The following is a 19,325-nucleotide window of genomic DNA, read 5'->3' as shown; positions in this document are numbered from 1 at the left end:
ACCAGTAGACCTTATGGGGAGGTTATCATCCTAATGAGCCAAAACATAAATTCTGAGGTCAAATATTTATGTTTGTGTCATATGCGACAGATGGACATTTAAACTGTGGTGAAAGATCACTTTCACTATCTATTTGCTGCAAACCATGTACGGTAAGCGAGGACAATAGGTGAGAATGCAGTGTGGATGCTCTAACCTGATAACTTCGTCAGCATTCCTGTTGCTGTAAGTTTGCTACACGATGACCGTATACTTAAAATGATATTTGTAGTGTAACCATAAATCACTTAAGAGTAAAATTCTGTGACACATAACCATTGGTCATTACTTGGCAGTATAGTTTGAACTTGATTTATGTTTTGCAATTTGAACTAGTGTACATATCTTTTAATTTATTAGTATAATGTTTTGATAATAAACAAGTTAACATTGTGTATTAGTGTCGGGATAACCAGGCATTATTTTATATGTTTCCTTGGAATGGGGGATAGATAGTGTACAGATTTACCTTCTGAACAGCTGAGTACCCCTCACCTCATCCTCCCCTTTAGTTGTCAGAGAAACTCAAAAGATGTTTAGTTTGTCTACTGGTGTCATGCGTAGAAGAAACAGATGAAGATGTCTCAAGAGAGACCTGACACTGGTGTTGCTGTATTGCCATGAGTTCTTTATCTCGTTCACACGACTTCAAAGCCATGACCTATTATTTCGTCCCCACAACTTAAAAAATTGCAAAAATGTTTTCGCAGGGGCTCTGTAAAATACACAAGTTTGTCAGGAAAGAAAGTTCTGTCGTTATATGTGTAGTTGCTTACATATTTGCTTATTCAGCCACGAAAGTGGAAAGTGACAAAGGTCATAGTATTCAAAGTTTTTGGAACAAAGAGACAAAAAGTGATTTGTGAAACAGGCTTAGCTTTCGTGGCTGTGGGCTGGAGGCGGGACAAGAGGGAGGAACACACAGAGAGGCGGCCAACAACACAGACATCTGGCAATAATCGGAGTAGGGGGAGGGAGGGAGAGAGATCTTTTTACAAAAGGGAACAAAACTAATTCTGAACTAACATGTAAGTGTCAAAATTAGGGATGGGGACAACACGCAGACACAGTTTACCAGTTACAAATAATATAGAAAAGTAGAAGAAGAAGATAAAGCTTAGATAACAGTACAATACAAAGGAGATCTAAAAGCAAAGATCAAACCCAGGGATTGAAGGAAGCAGTAGTTACAAAGACGAGCTTGGACAAGACAAGACAACTGACCCTCATCCTCAGGTAAGGTTTTATTTGAACTGCGGACAAAGAATCTTTACTTTAAGTCTGAGACTCAAGACAGTCAAGTCTTGTTTTTTGTAATTGTCTTGTTAGGTAATTTCTTTACATAAAAAACAGAAGACGTGGCATCAAAGGGTTCAAAAAATGTGTAATAGAAAAGGGGAGCAAATAATACAAATGAACCTTAACTTTGTAAAGTTTATAAACCAATGAAATCTACATTGTGTTGTACTGTATCACAATTCTCTATAATAATTTAAAGAATATGGATACTTGGTAGTTCTTAATAAAGTCTTTCTTTCTGCTTCATGCTGTGTGAGCTTAGTAGTCCACCTTAGAAAATCAGCCATACCATCGATGAATGAGGATAGTAAAAAAACTCAAATGGACTATTCTATATTTTGTCCCTTATTTTCAAGGACCTCCCCCCACTAGCTTTGTTTATTATCAGTTTATATAAATAAGCCAAAGCGGAAATATGAAAGAATTTATTGTAAAATATTGCGAGCATAAACTCAGTCAAAAAGACTGAAAAGGGCATAGGCTTTAAATATGACCCAGCACAGTTTTTGCAGTAGTAAAGGAAATGTTATGATGAAATGTTGATAAAAGAAACTGAAAAGTAATGATTTATTCATTTCTGTGGTAGTGTCAAAAGGTTGAGTCTTCAACCAGGTTCGTTCCTAGTCTTCCCCATCTACATGTTAAAGTTTTTTTAGGCAAGATCCTGAACCCCGAACGGCCCCCCATAGAAAAGTGCTACCCATAGATGCACTGTATGAATGTGTGTGTGAAGTGAAAAGCCCTCTGAGTGGTCATCAAGACTAGAAAAGTGCGATATAAATACAGACCATTTACGGTAATCACATAAGAGTAGGTCATAGAAACATGCAAATAAGACAAAGGATGCAATTCTGAGTATCATGTTTTAGTGCCTAAATTTAAAATTCTCATGTTTATCGTACATACTCAAAGTCTTGTATCTGACATGTCTTCTTAAATGAATAACATTAATCATTCTAGCTATATTAACAATATGTGGCTCTGCTGTGTTGGGAAAAGATGTTTGCTCTGAACTCTTCTGCACGTCACAGGTGTGCTCTAGTCATGGGAAATGCCTTCACCAGTATAATTATGTTTAGTTAGGAGGGAAGGGAGCTTCCTTCCTGTCAGCAGTTTGACTTCCTCTGTGGGGTCAGTAGTGTGAGACCATTCAATCAGAGACAATCAGACTTCCAAAGTGAGCATGTATACTGAGATGGCAATTTCTATTGAATAAAGAAGAAAAACAACTCTGGGGTTGGATTAACAACACATTCAAATACTCAAGATCCACAAATGAGCACATGGAAAACGAAATAACCGTGTTACATGCTGGTTGGTTCACAATTTTTGTTTGTTGTTGTTTTTGGAATGCATATCTCATGAAGTATTTATCGTACCAGCTTCACACTTGTTAATGTATTCTTAAGGCCCCATGTTCAGTGACACATTTGGTCAGATTTGGACATGTGATACAATGAATCAGCAGCTATTTAGGGGAAGGCAGCATCACATTACATGTCATTGGACAGAAACTTTTATCCAAAGCCATTAGTGCATTCACCAAGGGGGCATTTAGGGGTTAAGTATCTAACCCTTTCAGCCCTCATGGGCAGAAGACTATGGCTGTATTTTTCATAAAGACCGAGATGTGTCCAGGCTATGTTTTAAAAATGTTGTGTGACGAAAGTCCAGTGTTAGGCACCACTTTGAGACAAAGCACGAAAGAAGTTTCAAGGATCAGGCTGACAAGGGAGAATCAATCAAACGTGCAGTGTCCAGGTATGGGAAGCAAGTCAACTCTCTCAAAGTCTTTGCCACTGCCAAAAACCATGTGACTGAAGCAAGCTTTCGCAATTCTGAATATCAATCAATCAATCAATCAAGTTTTATTTGTATAGCCCATATTCACAAATTACAATTCATCTCATAGGGCTTTAACAGGGTGTGACATCCTCTGTCCTTAACCCTCAGCAAGAGTAAGGAAAAACTACAAAAAACCCTTTTAACAGGGTAAAAATATGTAGAAACCTCAGAGAGAGCCACATGTGAGGGATCCCTCTCCCAGGACGGACAGAAGTGCAATAGATGCCACGTGCAGGAGAACATCATCAATAATCAAAGTCTCTAGCAGCATTGATGAGGGTAGACATCCCGAAGGACAACCCCAACATGACATGCCAAGCAGTCCCGCTGCAAGCACAGTCCATGCTCAGCAACCATCTAGACCACGATCCACCATCCAGACCAGACGCCACTCCAGTCCTCAGTCACCGTCCACCGCCGCCCACCAGGAGGACCCATCACAAGCCACCACCGCGGTCCTGGTCCACCGCCCGTGCCCAATGCCAACGCGACACAGGGTCCACCACCAGCACCACGATCAGCCCACATGACTCAGAATCCGCCACACTGGATCCAACACCGCGACCCCCGGTGCGCGATCCACAAACCGCAATCCATGGTGCGGCCACAGAGGCCCTGGATCTGCGGGTGATAAAGCAAAGGGATTCCGGGGAAGGGGGATAGGGATGGAGAAGAGGAAGGAGAAGCTGGAAAGAGAAGCTCCGTGTGTCATGTGTCATAAAATAGAACAAGTAACGTTCTGACGCACTAATTAGCTCTAACTATAAGCTTTATCAAAAAGGAAGGTTTTGAGCCTACTTTTAAACGAACAGATGGTGACTGCCTCCCGAACTGAAAGTGGTAGATTATTCCACAACCGAGGGGCTTGATGGCTAAAAGCTCTAGCTCCTACTCTACTTTTAGAGAATTTAGGGACGACAAGTAGGCTTGAATTCTGGGAGCGGAGTGCTCTAGTGGGTTTATAAGGTATTAACAGGTCTTTAAGGTATAAAGGCGCTATATTATTAAGGGCCTTGAAGGTGAGGAGGAGAATTTTAAATTCTATTCTAGATTTAACTGGAAGCCAGTGTAGCGATGCTAATATTGGAGAAATGTGCTCTCTTCTCTTTGTTCTCGTCAGGCGTGCTGCGGCATTTTGGAAAAGCTGTAGAGTCTTTAACGACTTACTGCTGGAGCCTGATAATAATGAATTACAATAGTTCAGTCTCGATGTAACAAAGTACGGACTAGTTTTTCTGCATCTTTTTGTGAAAGGACATGTCTAATTTTTGAAATATTACGCAAGTGGAAAAAAGCGGTCCTAGAAATTTGTTTTAAGTGACTATTTAAGGATAAATCAGGATCGAAGATCACTCCCAAGTTCCTGATTGTTTCATTGGAAGCAAGGGCAATGTCGTTTAGCGCAGCTATATCATTAGATAATGCATCTCTAAGGTGTTTGGGGCCAAGTATTATAACCTCTGTTTTGTCTGAGTTTAATAAGAGAAAATTGCGGGTCATCCAGGTTTTTATGTCCTTGAGACATGTTCGAAGTTTAGTTAATTGATTACTTTAATCAGGATTTGTTGACAAATATAACTGGGTGTCATCCGCATAGCAGTGGAAATTTACCGAGTGTGTCCTGATAATGTTTCCTAGTGGAAGCATATATAATGAGAATAAAATTGGGCCGAGCACAGAGCCCTGTGGAACACCATGATTAACTTTGGTGCACACAGGTGACTCATCATTAATTTGCACAAATTGGGAGCGATCAGAAAAAGGCTATTAAAAGGTCATTAGTGACTTTTGCCAAGGCTGTCTCTGTACTGTGATTGGCTCTAAACCCCGATTGAAAGTCTTCATATATATTATTTTCCTGGAGAAACTCACACAGCTGATTGGCTACCACTTTTTCTAAGATTTTAGAAATGAAGGGAATTAGATATTGGTCTGTAATTGGCTAAAACCTCTGGGTCTAGGGTGGGTTTTTTGAGTAGGGGTTTGATGACAGCTATTTTAAAAGACTGTGCTACATAACCTGATGATAATGACAGATTGATAATGTTAAGTAACGAACTATCAATTAGGGGCAGAATTTCTTTAAGTAATTTGGTAGGAATGGTATCTAAGATACAGGTTGTTGGTTTAGAACCTGAGATTAATTTCGTAAACTGATCACGGGTGATCAGAGAGAAGCTGTCTAAGTAATGGGTAGGATTCTCAGCCGTTTCTGAGATCTCTGTTGTTGGGAGGGTATTAGTGCCAATTGAGGGCAGGAGATGGTTGATTTTATTTCTAATAGTTTGAATTTTATCATTAAAAAAGGTCATAAAGATATTGCTATTTAGGGATCGAGGAATACTGGGTTCGGTGGAGGTGTGACTCTCTGTCAGCCTGGCTACAGTGCTGAAGAGAAACCTGGGGTTGTTTTTATTCTATCCTATTAGTTTTGAATAGTAGGCGGCTCTTGCTTTGTGGAGAGCCTTTTTATATTCTTTAACACTATTCTTCCAGTCTATTAGATTTTCAACATTGTTGCTGGAGCGCCACTTCCTTTCTAGTTTTCTTGATAATTGCTTTAACTCATTTGTCTGGGAATTATACCACAGAGCTAATTTACTATGTTTGACATTTTTCTTTTTTAGAGGCGCTATTGAGTCTAATGTTAATCGTAATGAGTCTGCAGAGCTATCGACGAGGTGGTCGATCTCAATGGAGCTCAGGGTTTTAAAGAATTTGTTGTTTATATCTACTGCTAATACGGGTTTAAATGTAATTGGGATTATTTCCTTAAATTTAGCTACAGCACTATCAGGTAGACATCTAGAAAATGAATATGATTGGGGTTAGTGGGGTTAATGAAAAACGTATTATTGCAATCATAATGAGATAAACATGTTTCTTTAAAGTATTGTTCTATATATAGTAGAGCTGTGAAAAATAACACGTTAACGCGTTATGATTGAATTACAGGATTAATTCGTTTTTTTTACGCATTTAACGCATGCGCAGAAGGACCTTCCAATATACTCACAATTCCGCCCACTCTGCACTAGTCGTCGCTCTAATGCAGTCAGACGGCATCTGTCATTCAAACAAACAAACAACATGGATAATTCTGATGAACCTGAGAACCTTCCAGATGGAAGATCGTGTTAAAAAAAAAACAAAGATCGAAAATTCAATAAAACCAAGGTGATGTGCACACTCTGTGGGAGGACAATATCGTTTCACAGTAATAATACTAGCCTAAAGTAGGGGAGAGCGGGGTAATGTGGGACATCGGGTAATGTGAGATACCCCCTTTCCCCCCTTGCCATGAAGGAGAAGTTGGTGATGGTGCTGTGGAAATGTTTTTTCACAAAAATGTGTTTTTTGCATGTAAAAGTAAATTTTCTTGCTTTGAACTTAATCAACTGTTGTGTCAAATCAAATTGATACAGGTAGAAAAACTTATATCATAAATGTTGATGAACTTAAATAAAACCATGTGATTGATGCTAGCTGAAGATTAGCCTGAATTGCTAAGAGGTGTTGTTTTATCTAAAACGGTTGCTGTGGGCTAAAGTGGGACAAATGCCATGAAGCACAAGTTAAGTTTAGTCTTAAGCATATTTTAGTATTATATTACATTATATATGTTTTATTTTAATGATATAAACATTGTAGAAAATTCATCATGCCAAGAAACTACACCAAGAAGACAACCTGAGGCCAAACACCCCTTGCAGAGATGGAGAGTGCTGCCGCTGAGGTCATGCAAGGAAAGAAGTCCTTAAGAAAAGCTGGAAGGGATAGAAATATTGATAACACAACCCTCAAAAGATTCATAAATAAAAAAAGCGGAAGGGAAAGTAAAATCAGTAGCCTGGGGTGCAGTAGCTGAGTTAAAGAGAATATTCATAGATGAGATAGAGGAGGAGCTTACCAAACACTTGAAAGAACTAGCTGACCAGTTCCATGGCCTTGCTAAGTGCAGTGAACTTGCATTTGAATACACAGAGAAAAACAATATCCCTGTCCCTGCCAATTGGACATAGAAACAATGTGCAGGTAAGCTAGGGTGTGCAAGAGATCACATGAATCATAATAATCATAAATGTGTTTAATTGACCAATCCCCATGATTCTGTTACTAGTCCGATATTAGTGGTTGTCAATCTAGCTGTCGGATTTTATCTATTACAACATGTGTTGTTATGGTAGTTTTAAAGTGGAAAAAGTAAGTGGACCACTTTACCGGGGTAAAGTGGGACACAAGACCACTTTTTTTATAACAATCATATTTTCACTACCCTTTGTCCTGAAGACATTCTAATCATTTCCATTGCTAGAAAACATCCTGAATTAATGAGAAATGTATAAATTTTACTGATATATCATTTTAGCTCGCCTAGAGGGGAGCAAATGTAAAAAATTTCCCACATTACCCCGCTCTTCCCTACCACACCGACGCGAAGCATGCGTTGGTCGGCGAGGGGCATTCAATTGGAATGCGCCAAAACAGACTCACTCGCAGGACACATTGTGCAAAAGAAACGGTCAGCTTTACTGTCAGAGAATGTGAACAAGTTAGTTTTCCTCACCAACTGGCTAAGAGGGCATTTAGAGGCATTAGATGGTGTCATGGTGTGGTTAATGGTTGTTTGACAAAAATTATAAAAAATTTCAACCATCCTATATAAAGAATGGCTAAGAAGCTCAAATAATTTCTGTTTGATTTAAAAAGAAAAGAAAAAAGTTTTATTCAACCATACAATGTCTAAGAAGCCCAAATTCTGTTTAGGATGAGGATTATATTAATGTTCCATATGGAATAGCAAAGAAAACTGCTAAAGAACTGCTGATTTGCAGCACCATTGTTTTGTTTATTTATGACTATAAAAAGAAAACATGTTAAATGTTGTCGTGGCAATTAATAATGATCCCACCTTAGCAAGGAGGAAACGAGACACAATTCTCTTACAGTATTGTCACACTTTAATGCTCGAGCATGGTACATACAACAGAGTTGAGTTTGTCATATGCACACCAGATAGGAAACAGCGGTTTGTTTTTATGCATTTGGCTAAGCCCTCCCACTCGGGAGGGGGTGGTTAAACATCGATGGATGAGATCCTCTGATCACATGAATACAACAATGCCTAGTTAAAGCAGTCAGGCCAATATGCATTCAGTATTAAAGGACAGCATGATCAAAGTTACATTGTCTAGAGATAATTAGGTTACAGTGTCGGATGAGGCGGTGGTCTAGTGGCAGAAACTTGGACTATGGGCAGAGAAGGTCTCTGGTTCATCTCCGGTTCGACTCCACGGAGAGACAACAAAAGACGAACCTGGATTGATCTGTCCAAGATCCAAGAGTCTCCCTACCCTGTCTAGTGCCCCCGAGCAAGGCACCTTACTCCCCCAACATCTGCTCCCCGAGTGCCGTACATGGTCGCTCACTGCTCTGTGTTTCCTGCACACACATGGGTTAAATGCAGAGGTTAAATTTACCTACCATTGCATGAGTGTGTTGTGCATGTCTGTGCATGTGTTTGGTATAAATAAAAATATCTTAATCTTAATCTTAATAAAGAGCAATCAGGCCAATATACATTTAGTAGGACAGGAAAACAGCATGATCAAGGTTACATTGTAATAGATTCAATCATGATCAATCAAAGGGGAAATCAACTGTTACATTTCCCTTACAATCCCCAATTTGATCATATTGGATCAACGTGACACTTTATAGGGTGGGGGAAATCCCACTCTCTCCGGATGATTGAGGTTACTTCAGTTGTGTGCTATATTATCAACATCCTCATAAGGTGGAATCCAGTCTGGGATAGGGTAGAGGTCAATTTGCATAGCGTTAAAAATGGCCTTCGAGCATTGTTTGCGTATCAGACCAATCATACAAGTGATAACAGAAATAGCAATCAAAAACATGAACAAACGACTGTGGGATTCTCTTGGTAAGCAGCTGTTACACTGGTCCCCACAGACTAAATACACCTTCTCTGGCAGTGCAGACTGTCTGTGAAAAGAAACAGTTTTTGTTTGATTTAAATAAGTAATATTTGCTGTAATTATGTGGCTAGGATTCTGTACACAGAAGAAACATTTGACATAGGATGCACTAGGAGAGGAGGTCAAGAGACTGAGAGTTGCGGGCTGAGGATGTAGCTGAAAATATATGTTTTGAAACAATTCAGTACATTAAATCCTAAGAAAATTATTTGGGTGTGAGTTTTCCACAGTGCTATCCACATTCCTGCCATGATGCTATAAGTATATTCTGGATTACTTACTGTCCAGCATTCTGTCTCATTGAAGCTAGCAGGCAGAGCTAGGAATTCTACATGATGTTGGAGCATTGCATGCACAATGATTTTGAATTTGGATATTTTCCACAGTCAGTTTTGAATTCACTTGGTCTGTGTGCTCTGTTAAATAATTATAAGATAAAATAAATGATGTCCATTTAACTGTCGGTTCGGTTTATGATGAGTTGGTCCTGGCCTTTCCTGGCCCTTCTCCTCTTTTTTTTTCTTTTTTTTTTTAGTTCCTTCTGTCTCTTTTTTGCCGTTTCTTCCTTGATCTGCAACATCTGTTGGTTGTTGGTATGGTTTTATACCTCAGTGAGAAATGTCGTCTTTCTTCTGCTTTGTTCCTGATCTGTGAGGGAAGCAACACTCTCTCCCTGGGCCTCCGTCTCAAGTGGCGGACTTATATCAGCACTCAGTCTCCTGGTTTCCAATTATGCGACTGCCCCTCTGCTGGTTGCGGGATTGCTGCATTTACCTGTGTGTACAAGGCTCAACATTTTGGTTATGTCCACACGGTACATACCTGTTCTGGCCCTTCTCCTCCCTCTCATTGTCATTAACACTACCGGTAGTGCTTTGATCCGTGAGAGTTCTATGTCATCACAGCACTTGACTATTTGTTTTTAATTGTTCCAATGGTCTCTTTCAACTACTCCACCCGTTGTTGATTTCATGTGGGATATCCAGGGTGAATGTTTTCTCGCACTAACACCTTTGCCACTGCAGAGGCATCTGCTTTACCTGTAGGGAAAACATGTCAACAGCCAGATGACAATATTCCTGTCCTTCACATGGTGTTAGTTCAAAGAAACCCATTTGCAAGCGATCAAATGGTTGGCCAGGGGTTTGTACGTCCTGGCCTCCTGTAGTGTTCCCTGTCAGAAAATTTAAACATTTTGAAATAAAACATAAAGGAGTAATTTGGGAAACCAGACAATTTTAAATAAAACAGAAACAAACAAAACAACAAATAAACATTTAAACACACATGGACAGCCGTCCTTAGATGACATACATTGTTAAAACATTTACATTCTGCTTTCTCTATGTTGTTAGCATGGCTCTGTGCTTCTGCTAAATCTGTGAGTGAAAGGAAAAAGGAGTATCATAACAGTATGTTGGTTAGTTGCCGCTTCCTCTGCTGCTGTATCTGTTTGAGCATTACCTGTTGAAAACAGAATCACCTTTAGTGTGAGCTTCACACTTTACAGAGTAAAATGGCTGTTATTAGAATTAGGTTGCTGCTCTAGCAGAATAGAAGATCCAGAATATGGCATTAACAATGTGACCTCTTGATATCATTCTGCTCTTAGACAGAGAGGCTTACCCAATGCCAAGCTATCTAATATCTTTGAGGAGAAATACGCCACTGGTCGTTTGTACTAAACTGTTGTCATGAAACCCTCTTTCTCATTTACAGTCTGTGTAAATTATCTGTTTTGATCTGGTGGTCCCAGTGTAGGTGTCGAAGTCAGTCTGTTGTAGTTGGGTAAATGCTGTGTCAGTGTCTGTCGTCCACGTCAGGTTGTTGGTTGGGGTTAGTCCTTGGCCATGCATAACATACAGGACTGTAGCCTCCAGGGATGCATAATCACAGATCCACTGTTTACAGTAGCCTGTCATCCCTAAAAAAATTACATTAATTGTTTTTTAGAACGCTGTGTTTGAATCTTTAGGATGGCTTCCACTCGTTTGAGCTCAATGTTTTACCGCTGCTAGAAATTTGGTGTCCTAGGAAAGTTACACTTTTCTGGACAAACTGCAGCTTAGCCAGGCTGGCCTTGTGGCCCTGGTCTGCAAGATATTTTAGCATGCTACTGTGTCGACTTTAAAGGCCTGTGTTGTTGGTGAACAAATCATCGAATCATCAACATTTAATGTCAGCGCGCTTACCGCTGGCATTGCCAAGTCCTCCAGACTCGCTTGCATAACCCGTGACCTGACTGCGGGATTCCACAAAATCTTTGGACATACGTCTGAACGTATATGATTTGCCCGAAATTGTGAAAGCAAACCAATACTGAGAGTGTGGATGAACTGGGACACTGAAAAATGCATTAGTCAAATCAACAATTCAAAATAAACAAAAAAACACATGCTTTCTGGTGGAACCAGAGAAACTTTTCTATTATTCTCTCTTTTTTATTTTATTTTAACTTATTTAATAGGCATTCTTACTGGTGAGTGTGCACATGGAATGATGACTCCAGTTTTTACCAGTTTTAAAATACTGGCGTTATCCCTGCTACTGTTTCTGATTTGAGTGGATGTTGTGTTTTGACATTAAAGCTATGTGCTCTTTGGTGTCACATTGAGTGGTTCAGTTTTAAATAATCCCAGATCATATTTATCATTAGCCCATACATTTAGCTGCACTTCTTGTAACTCTGAAGAGTCAATGGTTAACTCCAAACCTTTTGTTTAAATTTAGCAGTTTTCCCTAAATACACAATTCGTTTTCCCCCAGAAAAGTGCTCTGAAATGGGCATCTGTATGTTTGCATTTGGGAAGAATATTGAATTCCTTTTTCACTATCCTCCCATTTACAATCTTGTGAACACTCAGTGACCCTGGGTGCCAAATTTTCCCACTGTACATCATTTGCTTTAGCTAGAAATACATCTGGTGATGGGTTTAAGTATATTAAAGATTTACCTATTGTGGGGTCAACACAACAGTCAATGCTTACAATAAATTATCATAATACACCCAATCACTAGTAATACAGTTGCTTTCTTTAATCTTCCTGGAACCATTTTTTTTGTCTGGTCCTTCACTAACTGTTGCTGTGCAATGTAAATCAGATCCTTAGATGACGCTGTGTGTGTGCGTGCTATTTCAAGCAGATCTGAGGCTATATACCTGGGCCCAGAGGGTAACAGGTCCCATTGGTATACGTACAGTGGCTAACCATGATCTGGTTGTACATATTCACCTGGGATATCTCATGTTCTGTTGAGTTAAACCCCTTCCTGTTTATAATGCAAAAATCAGCCAAAGACCACATTTGGTGTCCTGATAACAAATTTACAAGTCAACATGTATTTAATATCCCCATCTGTTTAGGTAACAGACCAAAGTGTGGTATATGAGTATTTAATTTTGGTGCCTGATGCCCCAACAGTAAAAATATATATATACCACCCAATTTGGAAGATAATGTTGTTTTGTGGCCCCAGAATCAACAAGAAAAGTATTATTTTGCCTGCTACCTGTTGAGTTATTTCAGGTGAAACTTCAGATCCACTTGCTTTTTGCCATGTTAAACAATTCTTAGTAATGTTTGTGTATGTATGTGCTGTTGAGGGTGCGTTCACCTGAATCTGGAGTCTCCTCCACCTCTGCCGCAAGCCATGCCTCATCCTCTGTGCAGTCTCTGGGGTACGTGAAAAATAAGTCCAGTGGATCCCCTTTTTAGCCTTGTCGTGTTACAGTCTCTCGCACAGTTGTCAGGGTCGTCTGGTGGCAACATGCAGCGGTTTTCTTTGAAGACTTTAATCAATCTGACCACCTTTTCATCAGTCTGTTCTCATAGTCTCTTCACATGTCCGCGAAACAGCATCTGTTCTCCAGTCATAGCGCATGTCTGTCTCTGGCCAGTGTCCTTATACTCTGCCCCATTTCAGTTTCATGCTGTGGAGCAAGAGACTTCTGGTTTCTCTAAAAGTCTGCCTTTACTGTTATACAATTTGGGACATTAATTCAAAAATTGCAGGCCCTCCTTGGGTCGTTATGGCTGACAGTTCACTGGAAATTCAGCACATCTCATCTGGTGTCCACGCTCTGTAGACATACATCACTGCATCGGCGTCTGCTCTTGTTCTTGTGGAGATGGGACTGACTATGTCTGACCCGAGACTGTCTTGTGCCGCGATGGTTGTAGCTCCCTCACCCTGATTCTGGTGACATGGGGTTTGGAGCAAATGCTGCGCCTGATGTGGTGCGTCCTGTTGAGGCAGACTGTCCTTGGAGTTCTCGGTATGAGATAGCAGGCTGTTGGTTCAGGTGGCTTGATGAGCGGCTGAGGCAGGTAGGAGATCCAGTTCTGTGTGAATGTGGGAGCTGAAAGACAGTGATTAGTTTCCCATCCCCCCCTCTTGCACCCCTGCTCACTACTTGTTATCTGTTCCATTTAACAATTCTGAATCACACACTATCAATGCTATCTTATTTATTTAGTTTTACCCTTCATTTGGTCATATTTTCCCAATTCAACTTGTAGTGCCTGTATTGGATTTATTCAAAAACTACCATTCTCAGAAAATGCAAACTTTTCTATCCACACAATAAGCTGTTTACAGGAGTCACGATGTTTCTCACACATAATTTTGCAAATCCCATTAGATTACACACTTCAGTAAAAGGTTTGCTATTAAGTTTCCCCATTTAAATTTGCAGTCACTCACTTACCAGCACACAGAGCCTAGATGACATTCATTGACATTATACTTATTTATTCCTTTGTCAACAGGTCGTCACCCCTAAGTAATGTCACTCTACCTCAGACGTCACTCTGTGGTCTTCAATACTGTATCCTCCTTCAAAGAAAAATTTCAGATGCCGTATCGATCAATCTTCATTCCATAATCTCACAAGCAGCCTCTTCTCACCCTGGGAGTTGATTACAACTTGCCCTTCAGGAGAGGTAGACTTCTGGTTCTTGGGCAATTAAAAACCCCCTCACCTGACTGCGCACAGATTTAAACTTGGTCTTGAGAATGGTTTGAAGCGTGAATGAGTTAGGCATCCCGGAACGAAGCCCCCAAATGTCGTGGCAATTAATAATAATCCCACTTTAGCAAGGAGGAAACGAGACACAATTGTCTTACAGTATTGTCACACTTTAATGCTCGAGCATGGTATATACAACAGAGTTGAGTTTGTCATATGCACACCAGATAGGAAACAGCGGTTTGTTTTTATGCATTTGGCTAAGCCCTCCCACTCGGGAGGGGGTGGTTAAACATCGATGGATGAGATCCTCTGATCACATGAATACAACAATGCCTAGTTAAAGCAGTCAGGCCAATATGCATTCAGTATTAAAGGACAGCATGATCAAAGTTACATTGTCTAGAGATAATTAGGATACAGCGTCTAGAGCAATCAGGCCAATATACATTCAGTAGGACGGGAAAACAGCATGATCAAGGTTACATTGTAATAGATTCAATCATGATCAATCAAAGGGGAAATCAACTGTTACATTTCCCTTACAATGTATATATCCCTTTTTTGTCATACATTTTTTGTTTTCACAAAAATATACCGAGAAAATCTGTAATGTGATTAATCATGATTAATACATAGAAACCTGTGATTTATTTGATTAATATATATATAGTTAATATGGATGGAATAAAATCACATCTCTGTCGAAAATATTAATGTGGTTCAATAATAAAAGTTAATATAAAGAAATGTTGATATTGTACACTAATAGTAAAGAAAATGTAACATTGGAACTTATTGTCAAAAAGGTTACACACCTCTGAACCACTGTTCAGCTGTAGAGCTGTCGTTTAGAAATCGGTCAAACCGGGAGTAAAAAAATGCTGCCAGATCGTTTTGGTAATAAAAAAAAATTCACCACGAACATACCTTTTGGAATTATGGCCAAAAAGTTAAACTCATAAAATTTTGCCGGGCTTGGATCTTTTTCTTCGTAAGAAGTGACTTCCATCTTGGCACACTACCCCATAGCCCAAACACACGAAGAATACCGGAGATTAATGTCACATGTAGTACAAAGCCAGTACTTGCCAGAAATTCCTTCAGCTCCTTTGATGTTGCTGTAGGCCTCTTGGAAGCCTCCCTGACCAGTTTTCTACCTGTCTTTTTATCAATTTTGGAGGGACTTCCAGTTCATGGTAATGTCAGTGTTGTGCTATATTTTTCTCCACTTATTGGGAGGCTGTCAGGCCATTGTAAAGTCAAAATTAATGGTGTGGAAAGTTCTGACTAGATACATTTTGGTCCCATTTTTTTATCTCACAAATGCCTGGCGTTTTAACAGGGGTGTGTAGACTTTTTATGTCCACTGTATGCAGACATTCATGGGAGCAGCATGTGTTCTTCTACAAAGTCACTGACCGGCTGCTTCACATGACCGAGCTCTGATCTCACTGCATGTGTTGCTCTGAGCGAGTGAGTTGGGGCGGGCATGGGTAGAGGAGAGGGTCATGTCGTGGCAATTTCTACAATCCCACCTTAGCAAGGAGGAAACGAGACACAATTCTCTTACAGTATTGTCAAACTTTAATGCTCAGAGCATGATGCATAGAACAGAGTTGAGTTTGTAATATGCACACCAGATAGGAAACAGCGGTTTGTTTTTATACATTTGGCTAAGCCCTCCCACTCAGGAGGGGTTGCTTAAACAGTTAATGACATAAAAGAAAGTCAGCACTTCAAACATCTTCAAGCTCCTCCTAGAGAGGAACAAACTTATCGATCAGCCTCTTTGATATAAAGGAAATAGGTGACGGATATCCTGTCCCCTGCTCTCAGACCCCTGGAGTATAACATCTGTTTCCAAGATCCCTTCTTAATGTTTACACCCACAATAAATCCCCCGTGCTGTAAAGTCTTTATTAGGTGAATTTGTAGGTGAGAAAGTTATAGAAGATCAGTTTGTTGAGCAACAGCCTGACTTCTCAGGGATACTATGGCTCATCTTTCTATACATCAAAGTTGTCCCTTACATCAATCATTTGCCTGAATAGTTAATAACTATCAAACTCTGTCCAGACTAATTAGATTACTGTGACTGGAGTAAGCAGATGCCTAACTCATTCAGTTCAACAGGAAACAGCATGATCAAAGTTACATTTGTTAGAGATTCAATCATGATCAATCAAAGTATGTCACATGTTACATTTCCCTTACAGTCATTCTGCGCATGCGTTAAAAAAATTCACCAATTCCTCAAATAAATCATCCTGCGTTAACGAGCTAATTTTGACAGCCATTATATAAACCCAAAGGTATAGGGTGTACTTGCATGTATGTGGCCACTTGCATGTATGTGCCCACGTTTCTATGGAAAATCATAGTATGCTAGTGTCACAAATAGCTATTTTTGGAATAAGTAAAATAAAACAAACAAGATGTAGACACAACACTATTAATCTGGTCCTTAAGCGCATTAACCAATAGAGTAATGTTCCAACATACCTTGTATATGGCCATTAAGAGTTCAGTTCTAACACAATACAGCTGTAACAGGCCAAATTAACTGCCGCCCAGATTAAACCTGGGATATACCCCGGGGATAAACTGTCCTCGACGCTATACCCGGTGGTGTAAAATGGCCTAAATGGTAAATGGCTTTGTATTTATATTGCACTTTTCTAGTCTTGATGACCACTCAAAGCGCTTTACAGTACAGTTTTATATTCACCCATTCACACACACATTCATACAGTGCATCTAATCGCAGCACTTTGTTATTCTATGAGAGGCAATTCAGGGTTCAGCATTGTTGGGACATGGTTTTTGTGCAAACCACAGGCCTCCTTTCAGTCAAACTTGTTACAAACATGCCGCATGTGCTGGAGTGGACTCAATCCCCCAAGATGCCACAGGTTCCATTGATCAAGGAACCTGTGAGGTCACCGGGGCCAATATAAGGAGAGGTCTCCCCAAGATCTTTCTCTTTCTACAATCCTTCGAAGGCCAGCAGGCTGTCCAGCCTCTCTTCTCCTACATCGCCAAGGGGGGGGGGCCTGGCTGATCCAGCTTCCTTCTCTATCCAACACACAACCGAAGGTCAGAGGTGCAGCTCCCCTGCCCACACTCTTCAAGGAAATCTCCTCGCCCTTCAAGCTCTACCAAACTCCTCGTAGCGACGCGATGTCCTGCAGGAAAACTTCAACCAGCATCTGAGCACACGGCTCGACAGAATCGCGAATGCAGAACTCTACGACCACAAAGCCAGGAGACGTCACAGAACGGCAAACTGAACTGCAACTTCTTTTCCTCTTTCCCTTGGACTGGTAACATAATCTGGGCTTAATAATTATACATGCTAAGCAAGACTGTTTACTCAATTCTGTGTGTTTACAAGTTTGATATATGCTGTGATGTTGTAGGTATAAGTTAAATGAAGGTTAATGCTAGTTAGGCTCGCCACAGGCTTTGTCCCTGCCTATCATTATCTGATTAACCTACACACAGACACGCATAGTCTCACCTAGTTAAACCTTCCCCCGTGAAGCGACCTCAGAAGAAGGGGGGGGGGGCTCTTATCTTAGGGACCATTCTTTAAAGCATGCTAATTTACATTCACACACACACACTCACACACCTCCTAGTTAGTTAGCTTGATTGTTTAGTAACTTGTGTTTTTATACTTTATTATGTTAATAATAAATGTTCTTCTTTCACAAATTTTCTGTCATTAATATTGCATAAGTGAATGTTGCCAACCGTTACACTGTTAAGAACTCCATAACCTTCATTGTTCATTATATAATCTTTAATGGTAAAATATTGAGATTTCTAATTGAACTAGATCTAAATGAGACTGATCTTAATCAATAAATTGGCTATCTTTTCCCTTCTATGAAGGGTGGTTCCCCCGCGAGAACTTTAACCAGTTAAAGTTATGATTTAATATTAATATTATAAATATTAATGTTTTACATTTTATTTTGATAACCAAATTTATTGAGTGCCTAAAGGCACACCATTCTATGGTAACACTTTTTAAGCACTATTGCACAACATCATCTTGCCAAAGGACACTTCGGCATGCAGATGGGTCAGACTGGGGATCAAACTGCTGACCTTCAGGTTGGAGGACGACCACTCTACCCCTCAGGCACAGCCACCCCAATAGGCCATACTATACCCCTCCATGCAGGGACGGTCCTTCCTATTGGCGACAATGGTGGTTGCCTAGAACGCCACCTGAAGGGGGCGCCAAAAACTGCGCCCCCATCTGGGTATGGGTCGAGTGTGGGTCGAACGGACAAAACATTTCTTTATTAATAATGAAACTTGCGTGCACCTAGTGCAGTACATTCTTAATATCATTGTTGAATGTTGCCCGGTTCTTTATCCCTCCTCCACTCCCTGAGATGCCCAGACATGCCGGAGACGTCCTAACAAACGGAAATTTACTGGAAATTGTCCGCCCCTTTGCAACCCATCTGTCAATGACAGCCCAAAACCAAAAGACACTCAAAAGACGATGTGAAGAACCAGACAATGATGACATCTATATCTCACAGAAACACAAGCAGTCCAAGACTTTCAACCCACTTCCAAGTTCAGGAAAGAAGTATCTTAGCACAACTCTTGGCCTTACGTTTGGTAAGGTTGTGTACTGTGGACGCACGAAGGACCTTGGTCAACCACGGCGTCTAATAAAGCCAAAGGTGATGGGAACTGCTACTTCCGGGCCATCAGCTACAACATGACAGGATCATAGGACAACCACTCCCTTCTCAGAGATAAAGTCGTCCACCACATGAACACTGACTTGACAAAAAATCTACAGGACTGCTTGAACCAAAATGTGAATGAATATGTGAACACCTCTGGCATATGTCATGATGGAGTCTGGGCAACTGATGCAGAGATAATGGCCACAGTGAATCTGTTGAGTTGCGACATCGTTCTCCACACAAAAGTCGGTGACTCCATGGATCGGTTGACCTATCCCACAAGCTTCAGTCTGCAGTCATCAACAGAGCATGCACCTTATCTTGAAAACAAGCATGATCATTTTTATGTTGTTATTAGTGTTTAACTTTGAACATTTATGCTGTAGCAAGGACTTGATAATCTTAGAAGTTGAGGTTTCAGGACGTAATGACTTTTATTATATTATGTTACA

General features: G+C 40.3%; 1 protein-coding gene across 1 annotated transcript in view; it reads left to right on the top strand.

The window, feature by feature from the left end:
- Positions 1–447: 447 nt before the first annotated feature.
- tspan4b (tetraspanin 4b) overlaps positions 448–19,325 on the top strand; it is a 57,948-nt gene continuing 39,070 nt past the window's right edge. Inside the window, exon 1 of the mRNA XM_062407884.1 lies at positions 448–1,275. The gene's annotated coding sequence lies outside the window, so the exon portion shown is untranslated. The remainder of the gene's footprint in view (positions 1,276–19,325) is intronic.

Source organism: Platichthys flesus, chromosome 16, assembly GCF_949316205.1.
Source record: "Platichthys flesus chromosome 16, fPlaFle2.1, whole genome shotgun sequence".
NCBI lineage: Eukaryota > Metazoa > Chordata > Actinopteri > Pleuronectiformes > Pleuronectidae > Platichthys > Platichthys flesus.
The sequence above is the reverse complement of the archived record's forward strand: the minus strand, read 5'-3'. Positions and strand labels throughout refer to the sequence as shown.